Source organism: Buteo buteo, chromosome 9 (assembly GCF_964188355.1).
Source record: "Buteo buteo chromosome 9, bButBut1.hap1.1, whole genome shotgun sequence".
NCBI classification, from domain to species: Eukaryota; Metazoa; Chordata; class Aves; order Accipitriformes; family Accipitridae; genus Buteo; species Buteo buteo.
The window spans coordinates 11,179,157-11,195,688 of record NC_134179.1 but is presented as its reverse complement, the minus strand read 5'-3'; the positions used below and the strand labels follow the sequence as shown (position 1 = coordinate 11,195,688).

General features: G+C 41.4%; 1 protein-coding gene across 5 annotated transcripts in view; it reads right to left on the bottom strand.

Moving 5' to 3' along the window:
* The window catches only part of CCDC85A (coiled-coil domain containing 85A), an 83,084-nt gene that overhangs the window by 26,934 nt on the left and 39,618 nt on the right, over positions 1-16,532 (bottom strand). The window lies entirely within an intron of this gene.

Below are 16,532 nucleotides of genomic sequence, written 5' to 3'. Positions count from 1 at the left end.
GAAGAAGCATAGTGCAGAAAAGTTAGTTTGTTTGAGACTTTTAGTATTGGTACAGCAAGCTCTAGTTAATAATTATATTGGCTTCCACTTGGAAGACTGCAATGTAGGCCAAAATGGAAAACTACATCTCCAGGAGTTCTGAATCAAATCAAATCTATGAATCATTTTTGTGCTCGTCTAATGCCTTGTTAGGAGGCAGTTATCCAACCTCTAAACTCCCTTTTCATGGGTGACTATTTGTGTGACTCAAAACCAAATTCAAATGATGTTCCTGAGAAAGCAGAAATAGAAGCTTTCACATCACTGAAGCCACTGAACAACAGCACACACACTTTTTCTTGCTACAACTACAGAACAGATGCCAAAACTCACAACAAAGATCGATAGCCACATGAATATCTGAAGGAACAACCAACCCATACTCTTCCTCCTGGGTAAGGCATCTCCTTGCAGGTGAAACCAACAGTTCACATTCTGTGTTTATGTGGGGCAAGTTTGGATAGAGAGACAAAGGCTGGGAAGGATGCCGTAGCTGCATACACCATTAAATAAATTGGACACCACAGACTGCAAGCGTCTGGCAGCAGGCTGCATCCTACCGTCTATAGGCTGCAGACTACGGCACCCAGCAAGTTGTGTCAGGGAGTCCCTTCCTGACCCCTTACATCTCCCCCTACTTGGAGAGGCCTCCAGTGAGGTAGACTCACCTGGGAGAACCTGGACAACCATACGATCACAGCTTCAAGAGATATTTGGGCAGCAGGCAGTGCTACGAAAGCAAGTGGGGCAGTAAGGCCACTCTCTCAGGTTCTATTTCTAGCTCCTTGGCTCCCTTCTGATCCTGCTTCTGCTCCATTTCCTGCAATAGAAGCATCCCGCAGTGAACTGCAGTGTGCAGACAGCAGCACAAAGCCTTGCCTAAGCCCTGCTGGAGAGCCAGGGTGGCAACAGCATCTCCCACGTGCAGAACAATGCCGGCACACCCAGTCTTCAGGGGAAAGGTATCACGTAATACTAACCCAAGAAGATAGCAGGATTTAATTCAGCCATTATCTGTGAGATTCTGCTGTCTCAGGGGCAGAGGAAAAGCTGCTGAGAGGGTCAGGAGTCTTTTATGTTCACTCTTAAACTCAGAACGTCTCACTAGCCGTGTTAAAAGCTCTGCCAATATACAGTTTCCTATTGGAATAATGAGTCATACTTTCTAACAAGCACAAGATCTAATTTTGAATTTCACACCTGTCTGTCAGTCTCCCTGCAGCTACGCACCCCTGCCTCATGCACGAGGCGTGCCGGGTAGCACTGGATGGGAAAGCATCACAGAGCCTGCAGCTACACACAGCGCCCGCTGCCAGGAGGGCCTGACCTGATCGCTAAGTAGAAAGAGAAAGTGAAGGGGGACACCCTCGCCTCTAGAAACAAAGACATCAAAACATCCACGTGTTTCCACATGGCTGCAGGCATCCTCTGGCCCAGGGTAGGCTGCCTGCCTGGCTGAGATACCATCCGAGCAGCCTGTCCCTGCAGCAACAAGCACTTGGCAGCAGTGCGGCATCTCCTCCCAGAGGCAGAGCATCAGCAGGAGGCACCAACTACAGCAGGTCACCACCTCTGCCTAGCCAAAAAGAAGTGGGAGAACGTCCTCCCCAAAATCCCGAGTGTCTTAGTAAAGGATAGATATTTACTGGGAAACACAGCAGGGAAAACTACAAAACCAGCAGGTCTCCAAGGGAAACAGAAGCTAGATTTATACAATTATCCATCTCTATGAATGAGTGATGAGGAGCACTCCCGGGATCAGGCAAGAGCAGAAGCTGGGGAACTGCCGGAGGAAGACAGGCTAATGTGGGCAGATACAGTGAAGATTTAAAATTATCACGACAGAAGGGTTTTTTGGATTAATTTCTCTACACAGAGTGATTAAGATGTAGGACAGGCTATTAAATGTAATAAAAGATGTTGCAAGATTAAGTATGTCCTCGAGACTGAACCCACCCTCTTGCTTCCCACAGCCCATTAAAGAGTCATCATAAAATAACACCTTCCTGTCCCTACTGAGCCTGGTCACATTTGAAGCAGGAAAGATGACCATTTTGTAAAATTACTGCACTGGCAATCTCAGCACAGAACCTAATTCTGAGGAAAAATTAACTATCCATTACATGCTGGCAGCTACACGATAGCAGAGGATAAGGCTGTCTGCATAGCCTCCATCTCTTCTGTAAGACTTTTGGGGGCCGATTGTGGAAGGGAGTAATAAAAAGAAGTATTCAAATGACATGGCTTTTAAGCCAAAAATCTGTCAGTGCAAGTATGTCACTATCTGTAGGCACTCACATCCCCAATAGTCTGCATGCCAGGCCACGTAACACAAGAGCCTGGGCTGCTTCCTCCTCAGCTGAAGCATCCATGTCTCCAGACAAAATCCCTGGGAGCAGAAAGCCCCAAAAGGGATCTCAGAGATTAGGAATCAGTCTAAATGTCCAGCTCCGGTTGAAATCAGCACCTTACTAAACTACTTCAGTACTCTGGAAAACTCTGCAGATGTATCCTGCATGTTCTAGATACCTCAAACCTGACCTCAGGGGATTAGAGATGCCTGTACCAGAGCAGCCCAGGCACCTACCCAGTGCAGGATCCTGCCCGAGCTTCAACTCTTCATTTACTTAATTTCTGAGATCTGACCTAGTATATCTGGGGTCCTGATATGATGCTGAGATTATACAATTATTCCAGTAAGACTCTTAGCAGCCATTGCTTCTTCAGAACCACAGCCGAGGCAGTGACAGCCAGGCAGTGGGGACTCAGGTGCTGCATGCCTGAACCCTGCCACGCTGCATGTTTAGGCATCCAAGCCTTCCCAGGGACAGGGTTTAGGCACATTTTGCATATTTCCCCATTCACGTGGTCAGACATATGGTTCTCTCTACCCTGAGCCCAGATTTTTTCCTGTCCCATTGCCTTTTCCTGCCTTCCCCAAGATCTCTATGGCTGTATCCTAAACTGCTGCTGGGTCTTAGAATTAATCAAAGACTGTGTTTTATTTTGTGAAAGTATACAGATATAAAACCACATAATTAAGTGACTCAGAACAATAACACTTGTGAGAGGCACAAAACAGGAGAACCTATGTTTTATCAGGGCTTCAGAGGAAACCAAATGCACCACATAAACACAGTTTTCTGGTTTCTCAATCCCTTTTCACAGTTCTTTCACTGCAATCATAATATGCTGCTATAATATTAACATGATGCTGATTAAGCCACTAATAATTTAAAAGTAATCTCAAACACAGGTAACAAAGCACAGCACATACTGTTACTGATAGGCTGCACTATACACATTTATCTGCTTTAAAGCTATCAACTTAATGATTATGTAACGATGTATCTTCCAGACCCAGCAAATGGCAGCTGAGCCCCTTGGGCTCTCTCTCCCTTTCTGCTAGTCATGTATCTGCAATGTCTTTGTAGCAAAATCACCTGAGACTTCCTAAGTCAGCATACTCAATAACCAGCTGCCCATTTACTGGTCAGCATAAAAGATTTCTCCAGTGATCCCATATAGGTTGCGTTGGTCCCGGGACAGCAGATGTGGCAGTTTCCTTAGGATGCTACTGCCTGCCCTGCTGGCAGCCCCTCCACTGATGCGGCTTTTTACCAGTATTAGTGAAGCTAATCCTTGGGCTTTAATGATGTGATCATCTTCCTAATCGAAGAGGTTAATGAAGTGCTTTCACTTTACTACACTTCCAAAACATTTAGAAGAAAGATTCAAATATATCTCCAAGCAGCTCTAAATAAAGAATACTGTCTTTTGCAGAACCGCCTATACATCTTTGTTGCCAACATGGTCATCGACCACCCAACAAGGCCATTTCTGAACCTGCATGTCTCACTCTGAGCTGTCTCTTAAACACATGAAATGATGCCATGCTGCTGTTGGCTGCCCCTGCCCCTTCTCCTTTTATGTTTCAAGTACCACTTAATTCAAGAGGGATGAAATCAGTCAAATATAGGAAGTACTCTAGAACCTGAAAATGGTAAATAAACAGTTGCTATAATTCCGCAATTCTTTAAATCATCTGCATTCACCTGCAGGGATATAGTACTTTGTTCAGTTGCACAAGGGGCTTCAACATCCAGACAAAGCTTTGAGTGACTCACGAAGCAGCCAAACTTGAGAGCTCTCCCAGCTGCTTATCTACATCATCAGAACAAAACAAATATTTTAAACAAGGTCTCTTCTGTTTATTTCCTGGTTACTTCACTAATGGGAAAGCAATTTACGTATTTCCTCTCCCTAAACATACAAATAACTGAGAAAGGCTTTTGGTTACAAAGGCTTTGGAAACTGTCATGTCCTTCAGGCTGAGATCTACACAGAGCGATTCATTACTAATCCTTCTGCCCCCGGCATAAGGAGAGGGGCTGTGCGACCTCCTGAGGCCCCTTTCTTGCCCCGTTCAGCATCAGGTCCCTCTTACACTACACAGTGCACACAGAATAATGAGACAGACCTCAAAAATTAAGACTGCACGTGTTTCTGTGCACACATGCGTGTGAGGTGAGAGTCTTTTCATTCACTACCTGCCTCAGAGTTATTAGGATTTCATTCTGGCCACATTCTGAAGGCTTCTTTTATAGGATTACAAAAACTAAAAATTTGCTACTTCAGCAGACAAAAAGACAGAAGAGAGATCTTTGCTCCTTAGCTGAGCATTTCCTGAGCAGGTGGTGTGGTACAGTCACAGTTATCGTGTCTATCTGATTAATACTAATACTGAAACTGAAATATAATACTGTTGTGAAATATAATAAATTCTAGAAAAATAAAATACCAACGTTTTTCTCTCCCAGCAGCTGCAAACTAGGACTGTATCTCCTGAGACTTTCTAGAATGAAGACAAAAAGACATAATTATTCCCAGAGTTCTGGGCAATGAGACAGACGTGACTGTAACTACAAACTGAAGGAAAACTACAAGTAAAACAGTCAAAGAGGAATTACAAATCAGATTATATTACATACATATGACCACCACAAGTCATGCTAAAAAGATAACAAAACTAGACTACCTACTATTTTATTACACAGGGATGAGCTCAGATACTGTAGTGCTAAGGGCAAGGAAGGTAGACTAAGTGTATAAATGAGCTGTCAGGGAGCTGCTGTAACAAAATGCAGACAGCATCCTGAGATTTCTGAAGAAAAGTGAGAAATATAGACAGCCTTGGAGGTTTAAGGCTAGAAAAATGCCATTAAAACAATGCAGTCTGGCTTCCTGCCCTGTGGAGACAAAGGAATTTTGATAATAATTCCAGCAATGCTGGGTTTCCTTTTGCTGCTGGAAGTGGATATGGTCAAAAGAAGGCTGTGGGCTTTTTCCACTACAGAAAATTTTGGCAAAAAATGGAAAAACAACTGGACCAAAATTAAGTTTATGAACAACATTTTTCATGTGAATTAGGACATGAACGTAAGATCTGTAGTAATAAATTGTTGCGGGAGGGTTATATTCTCCATTTCTGTGGGTTTTGTGAAGCCTGACAACCAGTTCCAATCCATCTGCATTACTTTCTGCCATTCATCAATAACCCTGCTTTCATGTTCACCTACAGAAACAGCAGGACACCTCTATCACTTACCCTCCGCCACTTTGTTTGCATCACATTGCACCCAAGAAGGAAACCTGTCCGCCCTGGCTGGCAAACCTCCCACCGGAGGACATGCCACAATGCTTCCTCCATCCACCAGCTTCTACGGGTGTACCAGAATAGGCATCGTAGCACCAAGATTTGTCATGCTACAGTTAAGTGTTACCCAAATCCCTAAATACGGCGAGAAATCTTACACAGAAGATGACCCCCAGCAAGCCACTGGTATTTCCTAGATGGTAACAGCTGTCTGGCCTCCACCAGAGTTTACCAGAGAACTGGTCTTAGCTAGACCGTTGCTCACAAACTCAACAGAAACTTCCAGTCTTAACAAAGACTAACAGAAAAATCTCAAAGCATGGGACAGGAGAGTAAACGCAATCTCCTTTCCTCCCATTCTTCTAATAGCAGCAATTACGACCTACTGACTCCAGAAACAGTTGAGACACAAAACTTCTTCCTGGAAACGTGCCAGGAGCTCAGGAAAATTATAAGCTTGCCTTTCCTGTAGCATAAACACATTTCAATGAGGCTCCACAACAGCAGCAGCAGCAAAATTATCAGGCAGAGCTACATGCCTCTCTGCTGACAGCCGCCAGCACAGCCGGGCCAGCCTGCACTTTCCAAGGAAAACGGCATTTTCTCAGACAGCTGAGATAACCTTTTCTGGAGTACTTGGCATCCAACGCTGGCAGGAACTGAAATCTTCCAGCAGAGTGGAAGTTCCATCCTTATCAGACAAACAGAATTTGGTAGACCAAAGCACTTGGGCAGCAAATGGAGCTAGAATAGTAGTAATGGGAACTGCCTGCTTTGCTTTTTGGTTTGTTTTCTTTTTGTTTGTTTTTGGCTGGGGGTTGGGGGGAGGGTGTGGTTTGGGATTTATTTGTCCCACTGTTACAAACAGGCAGAAGAGAAAAAGGCATTTAATACATCTCTAAACCACGTCATAGGCTAGAAAGCGGTAGGTGAGTTAACATCTCTTCCACCTTGGCCTCCTCCTGTTCCCATACCTGCTTGTTACAAGAGTCCTTCCACTTCAATGACTCACAATATCCCTAAGTTTCATTTTCACTCTTTGTTAAAGGATGCTTGCAGAAGCAGCTGACATGGCTGGCCGAGTTTTGCTGAGAGTATTTCTTATATCATGACCAGAGGCCTTGCTCCACAGACAGCACGCAGGAATAATTTACACTGTATGGGACAGCAAAAAAAGTGCTACAGTCACAGGATATGTGTGATGAAAAGAGGGAGGATATTAAAAGGCCACGGGCTTTTTCAAGTTTGAATGAAGTACTTCCTTTAGTAAATGATACAAGGATGCTATGAAGGGTTAACTGCACTGAACAGAGCACCAAGCTGGCATTTGATACTGGAGATGGGCAGAAGGATTTGGTTTCTGTATTCCCCACAAAGGGAATTGTTACCTGCTCTGAAGACAGGCGGAGAGAGCTCTTGATATCGCTGGTTTGGTTTTCTATAAACTAACTCAAATTGCTTTAAGAGGCAAAGTCTGGATTTCTCAGTAATACCCACAATTCCCAGGAACCCTGACTCCAAGGGCTGCTTCCCATGATCAGAGAAAAAGGAAAAGCCCAAGATTCAACAATAGTGTTATACCAGGCTTACCCAGGTGTGTGACTTTGGTAACCAGAGTCCATAACTGAAAAAGAATTAGAGCTGCCTGGCCAACATTTTAATGAAACATTTATCATTGTCACCTAAACATCAAGAGTGTTATCTAAAAGGCATCTAAACATGCCTGAGTGCTGCTGCAGCTGAGGGCATCACTTTCAGCTGAACAGAGAAGAGCCACAGCACGCAGCAACACCGTTTCCTCTAAGGCTGATCTGCCCCTGAGCTTAAACTGGTTTTGACCTAACACAAAAACTTCAACCACGGACACCAAATGCACTGATGATCTTGTGACCAGGACACTGCTCCAGGGCAACAAATGATCAAAGACCAGCCTTTTATTTCAGACTGGTTACTGAACAGACACCAGCTTTCCTTACAAGAAATACCAGTAACAAAATGAGCCTTTTGTCACCTTCCAGATTTGCTTGCTGGTTATCATCCTTACCGAGGACATTTTATATTTTGATGAAAATGCTTACGCATGCTTTAAGCATGAACATGCAAGTCACTGCTCTGTCTTAGAAGAATACAAGATTAAAGGGTCAGGTCTCAAAAGGATTAGATCTTTCAGTTAGAAAAAGATTATGGGATAGACTCACACTTGGATTTGAAGCTTTCAGAATGGAAAAGAGAAAGAGAGGGAGGCAGAGTCGGAGAAAGGAAACGACCTCAATTTGAACTAACAAGTGAGACAAATCTCCTATTGTAGAAGTCAGAGGAATGCAGACCTGTTTGGAAAAGTAAAATCAGAGGAAGTAAGTAGTAATCAGTAAACTTATTTTCAGAAAATCACCTTATCTTTACTGCCTTATTCTTAACATGAACACAATGTTTCTTATGTTATGGTAAAGAATTCCCTGTAAACTTAAGTAGTAGTGATTTTTTTTTTTCTAGATGGTTTTCTTCAAGTCATCCATTAACTCCAAAGAGTCTAGGATCCCTTGAGCGTCAAAGCATTTGCCACTGAACATGTTCAATGTTGCAATAGCCAATTTTGTTTCAGAAACGCTCACTATGCAATGTCAATTCCTACTTTTCTCTACTAGCTCTTGTCAAAGCCCAAATAATAACCACTGCTGATGCCACCTACCAGTTTCTTTCCTCAGCTGGCAACTAAGCACATTTCAGAACCGTAAAACAAATACATTAAAATAAAGTTGAAAGTGGTTTTTTTTGAAAGCTCTTATGACTGCACATTTGTTAAGCACCATACTTACTGCAACAATAGTTGCAGTACTGCCAAAAGTGACATTTTACTCTTTTATTAAAAAAAATTTGTTAGCACATAAGATATTTAACAACTCTAGTCAACAGTGTCAAAAAAAGTAGTCAGCGACTCTTCTATCATAACTGAGTTCTCAAGATAACACATAGAAAGCTGAAAAAAAAGTATATACTATAAACACATTGTGCAGTTACAGAGTAAGCATCAGCCAGATCTAATCTCTGGCATTTTGATCAATACAGAAATTTCATCTAAAAACCATTTTTCTGCACATATATATAAATGTTCACATATACAACTAAAACTACGAGCAGAACTGACTTTCTCTTCAAATCACATCAGCAAATGTTCTTGCTCAACTCTATAGTAGTACAGCAACCACAAGTGAACGCGCCTGGAGTGACTGTGCCTAGAACTGACTTTTGGACATGTAAAGGTGCCTCAGTCCATAATCCCCAAGTGTTCAGATCCTACCTATCTCACAGGGAGTTCCTAGGAACAGGACAACCCATTGTAGACACGTACTGCTTTAAGATCCAAATCAGTTTTCCTAGTCCTTAATCAGAGACTGACTTAGGACTAATGCAGGACACTTTCAATTTTAAAAATACTCATAAAGTTGCAAGATGCTTTTCCCACGAAGGCAAAACTAAAATTCAGCCCATGCTTAACGTATTTACATAGTCTTTTACCTTCATGTTGGAAGAATGTTCAATCAAATCTATTGATTGAGATAAATGTCTGGAAAAAGGATATTTGTCCTTTGGATTTGGGTTTGGAACATATCATGGAAAATACAAGTTTTCACAAATTATGTAGTAAGTGCTCATATTCTGGGGAAATATCTTTGCAAATTATTACTTACTGCTTGGGGATCATATTTGGGGAAATTTCACGTGTGACAGAAAAGCTTTCCCACACTGTAGAAAAAAATAAATTTCCTATACTGTACATTGCAACTCTTCTCAAATTAAATTCCTTTCCCTGTTGAAATAGTGGGTCAAACCCATACAGCCTACAGCTCATTTAGTGCTTTGAATAGATCACGTCAAGCCAAAGTCACTTTGATCATAAAAAAAATAAATAAGACTGTTGAATCAGCAGTGTAATACACTAGATTAAATTTGTCACTAACTCAATCAGATACACGATACTTACTTTGTCCTACATATTGAGCACACACCCCTACCCCCCCCCCCATCTATTAAAGAACATGTATTTCATTAAATAGTGCTGGTTCATAATTCCCAGTTAATGTCTCAGCACAAATTAAAAGGGAGTTTGAATTCTACTTCCCCTTGCTGATGTGTATCTCTGCGATTGGAGGTTTTGCCACCCCTGGCAGGGTGTACTGCCACTAATCGCTTCTGTTTTTACAGTGCAGTAAAAATGGGTCATATAAATTTGAAGATGACTGATATTGGAGCAGACACGAACTAAGACGCAGTGAAACCAGGCACAAACCACGAGTCTGGCCGAGCCCACTGCTGCTCAGCTGGGTGCGGGTGATGCCAAGGCAGAAAGGAAGGAGCTCGCTTTCACTGCAACACACAACCAGCTGAACACAGCAGAACCAGCAAAGGGGTGTGTGACCCACTCAAAGTTTAGTTGTACTCCTGGGCAGAGAGAGATGGATAAATAGTATATTTATGTACTTTTGATATTTTTATTTTTTATGTATATTGATACATATGCTTCAGGCAGACTGTTGCACCCCCTCTCTGCAACTCGGCAGAAGTTCAGCTGCTCTCTGTGGCAATGCTGCCCATAACTGGATGGGTCACATAAGACCCAGGGGAGGCATGACTCTTCATTTGCAGAATTTACGTATTAGCCAATTTAAATATCCAAACTGGGGACCAAAACTAAGGACAAATGTAGACTCCCCCTCATCCCCTGCCCAGCTGTAAAAAAAGCTTCACAGTGTGAGTTGCAGCCTCAGAGCAGGGCGGGGGCACCTCTCCCAGCACAGTCTCCTTTCCTTTGCCAGCGACCTGGAATCAGTATTATTGGATTGGTATATATTTTCATCATGCTGAAAGTCATTTCCCAAACACTAGTCTTTACCTGCCAATTGTTAAGTTTAGCATTTTCACCAGTAATTGGCTTTCACCCACTGCTCTTGCTGCTACAGACTTTTAAGAGACCTTAAACACTTCTTACCAAGAACTCAGTCTAACAGAGCTTGGTGAGTCACTTCACACTACAATTAAGTCTTCCTGGCCCTGTAAACCACAATATAAAAGTTAATCAAGTGTAAAAGAAATTAGGGATGTTGTTACTCAAAACAGCCAAATTTTACAAGTCATATTTCTTAACTGTAAGATTATTTCATGTCTGTCATTCATTCTAGCTTCACTGTGAAAAGACTGTAGGAAATTATGTTTATTTGAAACATCACCTTTAGCAATCTTCACACCAAGTTTAAGCTCAATAAACTAATACTACATTAAACTGAAAATCTGTTGAATGAAAGATGAGTTTGAGCTGCAGTTTTCATAATGTAATAGCACATAATCAAAGGTAAGATTGCTATCCCCAGTAGACTCCTCTCTAGTAAAAAAATTGTTTCGTGGTAACAGGATAGGTTAATTACTGTTTTCCCCCAATAAATTACTTTTATATAGTTTTTGCTTATTACATTAGAACAAATGATGTATGCACATTTTTAGATATGACTTCTCTCTTCATGAAGGCAATCATAATTAGCAAACTCCCAAGTACTTTCTCAATTTTCACTCTGTGTTTACTTAAGAAACTCTCACTAAGGATCATAACAAAGTCTTCAGATTTTACCCCATTCTCACTACTGTCATCGACAATTTCTGAGACTGAGGATTAATAAATAAGTATTTTCCTTACACTGCAATTTCCTTACATCTTCATATCATCCGTCAACATAACTATTAGCTTGAACACTTAGAGATACGCCAACAAAAATAGCTGAAATCCCACGGAAAACAGTAAGAGTGGACATATGCCTCCACATCCTCAAAACTTTGCTTCCTATCTTCTTGTCAAACACGTCTCTTATATTTGACATGTTTATCAGCTGCATAAATATGCACATTGTCAAATTTCACACTCAGAAACATCATTTTGATCCTGGGGCAGGCAGACATTCACATGGTATATTTTTGCAGCTGGAGAACCCACAGAAGACAAATACGCTTTGAAAAAGGCAGCACGATTGAGGCCATGTGAATGAAGATTTAAGATTAAGATTTATTTATACAAAACAAACTTTTAAAAAATAACAACAAAACCAAAAGTAACATTCAAATGAAGTTAGATCCTGTTGCAAAGAAAAGTCAGAGGACAAGTTTCAAAAGAGTGAAAAGAGTCCATCTTCAAGTGTGCCACTTAAGGCCTTTTTCAAAGCGCGAGCATCCACACAGAAACTTTTTGAATGCTTATATAGCTACATTTGACCTCCAAAAAATATGTACCATTTAATATTAGTATGCTGCAGATCTTTATTTGCTGTGAGAATAGCTCTACTGCCATTTCCCAAGAATTAATTCAGCATTTTGCAAAAGCATTGGAGGATGAAATATTTGACAGTGAATACAAACAGAGATTTCATCAGAGTATTTTGAAGATCTGCACAAGATGTTCTTTTACGCCCTCAGTCCCACAACATGCAGCTTACCTAGAGGGGCAGCACATATTAGAGTGCTTAGAGACAAGTAACACCCATCTGCACACCAGTATTTCCAGCCCAGTGTTTTCACAGCACTTGCATTTTCAACCAACAGTTTTCGCTCGCATGTAGAACTTGCCACATAGCTGTAAATTTAGGACATTCAAGGGTGGATGAATTATTTTAGTAAAACTACCATAATTTGAGTCAAGGTCAATTTAAAGATCCCCTTTGCATGCCTTTTCATTCTGAAGGCTTAATTTTGCTGCTATCTTTTCAGATTAATACTAGCTTAAGAAGGGGCTGAATTTGGCCATAATGTGGTTTGTCACTTCTATTATCTGTCTGACCTGTCATTTGTACTTTTGCCATTTTGACTGTTTCTTTGCATCCCCTTCTGCAGCCAGCCATGGACCCAAGAGTCATTTCTCAGAGACTGAAGCTCTGCCCAACTTGGAAGTTCTAGCTTGAAAACCGTGCCACTGAGCATCAGGCACGTGCACCGTTCAAACACCAACGTCTGTGACCCTTGGAGGGGTATTTTCAGCAATTGTCCTCACACATATCTGTTCCTACCATGCCTGTTTTGTTATAGGAGCAAGAAATAACCCTTCCAAATGGGAGTTACAAGGACTCGTTGCACTTGGTGTTACATAGTGTGGAAGAAATAAAAGGAGAATAAAGTCATGAAGGGCCTCCTTTACCGCAGTTCAAGGAATTCGTAATATCTGCCAAGTCCTACTGCATGCCCCTCTGTCCCTCACACATCATGTAGGTGTGCCAAGCCATAGGCACAGGGACCAGAACAGATCCTCTCCCTTAAATGCTCCTTTCAGAACAGGCATTGCCCATATTTATTCCTGGGGTCTCTATCCACCTCCAGAGAGAAAATGCCTAGTTTTACTCAGTTCATTTCAAAAGATTATTCAATTACTGACTTGCCTCCATGGGAAGAAAGTACTTACGGCATTTTCTTTTAAAGGCTTCTAATTCTGAAAGCATCATAAATGTAATGAGCATTATGATATATATGTTCATGACATATATTTCTTGTAATAGAACAGTTCAAACAATGTCCCCATCCTAAAGAGCCATGATGGGAAGCTGTGTGGTTAAGATTATTAATGTGCAGGGGCTGAGTGAAAGTTTGGTCCTGATTTGTTTACTTGAATTATTCAATGCAAGCAGGTGTGAAGAGAAGTAATTTTCCCTAAAAATAGAGGACAAGCCCTGTATTCTTTATTCTCTCTCTGGCTTCTGTGTCAGAAAACCAGAAAAGCTTTCTAGCTTCCCTTTTAGAAAAAAAAAAAAAAAAGGCTTCTTTAAATTACAGCAGATGTGAAGTCAGTGACTGAAATGATGGGAGACTGTCCACAAAGCTGTCCTAGAGGATGTGCTGTCAGTTAGGGATTTGGTTGTAGCAGCACCAAAGTTGTCAACAATCTGAAGACATGTCTTGCCCACAGCCACTGGACCTCTGACAAATGGGAACACAGTGGAGCCACAGCTCTTCCTGAGGGTCTGGACCTGACATGTTCACCCTTGAAGTGCCAAGTAATGTGTTTTAAGAGAGACGTGCATGTGCCAACGACAGTGTGCCTCTTCCACCTATGTGCACCTATGGATTTAAAATAGATTTAGACACCTATAGCAGGATTTAGGTGGAACTCAGGTTACTGTCTCCAAAGCTGTACTCATTTCTCTAAACATGCTGACTTGGGGTCCCTGAATAGACAGAATGCTAAGAGGTGAATTCCACCAACACAGAAGAATAACTGTTTTACACAGCAGCATGTTTTGTGTAGCCCTGCTGCAGCACATTCACAGCTTTTCTCTGTGGTTCTTCCCACTATCAGAACACCTTCATTCAGCTCAGTGAAAGCATAACAATTTGATTTTCACTTCAAGTTATACAGATACCATACAAAATATGTACCTGTATTTGCATTTTCCTGTACAACTACTGTATTAATAATTGCTCCAAGCACTGTAAGAGGAACTCCAGCTTGTGTCAAGAAGCACAGCCTCACTGAAGTGACAGAAGAGCCGGCCCCAAGAACAGACCACAAACGGCCACCGGCATCAGGAAACATGGGTGCTAATCCCAGGTTGAGATGACACTTGCTTTGTAAATCACAGGGCCTCTTCATTTCTGTCTTTCAGAGGCAACCACTTCAGTAAAAGGGACTGCCTCGCACGACATGTTTGCATGCTGCCTCCTCCAGCAGAGCTGCAATAGTGTCTGGTCTGATACACAGAAAGTGAACAAGCCATCCACCACCGAGACAAATTCCCTAAGAGTGAGCCCGCTGCAACTAGCCAAAATTGAACAGCCTGGCCTTGGCTGGTAGCCAAGCAGTGTCCCAGCTGAAGCTAACAGTAACTCTTCCACTTCTGTAATGATTAAGCTAATGGGTATATTTATAGTGTAAATGCTGTATATACCCACTGTAAATGCTGACATCCACTGTAAATCCACTGTAAATGCTGACAGTGATTTGTTGTTTAATAAATTATGGGTCTGGTTTTCAAAGGCAGCCAAGTGCCAGCTCTGTTCCTGTTGCAGCCACTAGGAAAAATCTCTCTTGATTTCAGTAGAGTCAGATGAAAACTCAAGACTTTTAAAAATTCTTAATTATATGGAGATGTAAAAGCTCACTGAAACAAAAAGATTATATAAAAATGTGAACTGCTTAAACAATTCTTTAAATTTACATCAGACCAAATTTTGTAGTTTTCAAGTATTTCAAATCAAAGCCATAACAGATGTGAAAGCCAAAAGGAGCAAGAGAGAGAGAGAGAATTGAGATTCATGACGCTTCTGTTTCTTAAATCCAGATATAATGCATAATGACTGAGTCTTAACCTTGCCCTGAAGTATAATACATGACAGTACAATGTTTCTTACAGAAAAGGCAGTAGCTATATCTTGTGGCAGTAACATGTAAAATTATGAAGAGATTAATAGATACCTTAAATAATAAGTTACATGAAAATAGCATCACATACATGCTTTAGAACCCTTAACTGAAAGTGTAGTAAAGTACTTGCAGGAAATAATTTCTACTTTCACAAAGCAGTCTATCAGTTTACAATGTGTTTACAGCAGTAACTACAATATGCCCAGAGTTTTCTTAACAGCAACTTAAAGTAGCTGTTTAGTTAAACATAAGTAAGGATCAGATCTGCTACCTTTACTCACACCAATCTCATTTTACTCAAGACCTGATCCTGCACATGCTTTCAAAGTTGGCATTAAAAGTACAAAGGTTCAGCCATGTATCACAGCTCCCAGGACAAAGCTCATCTCCTCGAGAAATCCCAGTTCATTTCAAAAGTATCTCCCATCCAACCGCTAGTACATGTAATCCTCAGTACCTCAATATTTAGGCACATCCAAGAAGCTAGATCCTGTAACATTTGGGTTAATGAAAAAGGTATTTCCAAAAGAAGTCCCAGTGAGAAGAACAGCCTCCATCAGGCTCCTGAATGCTTTCAGCACTTAAAAGAGCAGAAATCAGCAGCTGCTGTTCACACAGAACTAAAAGGACTTCCTTGCCCTCAAAGCAAAGGTAACAGTTATAAGAATCTAATAAATAATTATTACTAAAATAATTTCTTGCATGAGGCTCTACAAAGGTATTAGGTAATTAGGCACTTAAAATGCAGTGAGACACTTGCTGATTCAGTTATTCAGGTGCAATAGCTCTCAGCAACTGCTGTCTGCTGTAAATCATGACAACAGGCTACAATACAAAATGAAGTAGGGAAGGGATGACATTGGAAACCAACCACAGCTTTAAAGTGCATAAGGTGGACAGTCATCTCTGCGTTTCAGAAATTATTCTTCAGACCAGAATACCGAGCCCTGAACAGTCAGAGCATTTCCCATCCGTAACTGCATTCTGAGCTGAGATCTTAACGGTGAAAAGCCTGAAAAGCAACAGTATTGTGGGTATGCCATTCAATCGCCCTCCCCTACTGCTGTCCTACACAAAGATGAATTCAGAAAAGCCAACTCTGAGGAGCTCGTACAACCCAAAGAGCAGTTAATGGAACAGCAAAACTTCCCTGCCGGGACACCAGGAGACCTCACGCAGCAGATTTCACCTGAGAGTAAATGTTTCAATGTTTGAGTTATAAACCTCCAGAAATAGGACCTCAGGATTATAATTTTCATATTCCCTTGGCTAAGGTGTTACTCTGAAAAGAAACTGCTAAAGAGAGATCTATTACCTGAGGTAAGATTAAAAATAAGGTTTCAGGGCAAGTAAGTTCAATGCAGAATGTATATGTATTTAAGAGACCCATTTATTCCATGCAGTTATATTTCTCCCTGATCTTCCTTTTCCTTTCATGCAATTATATTT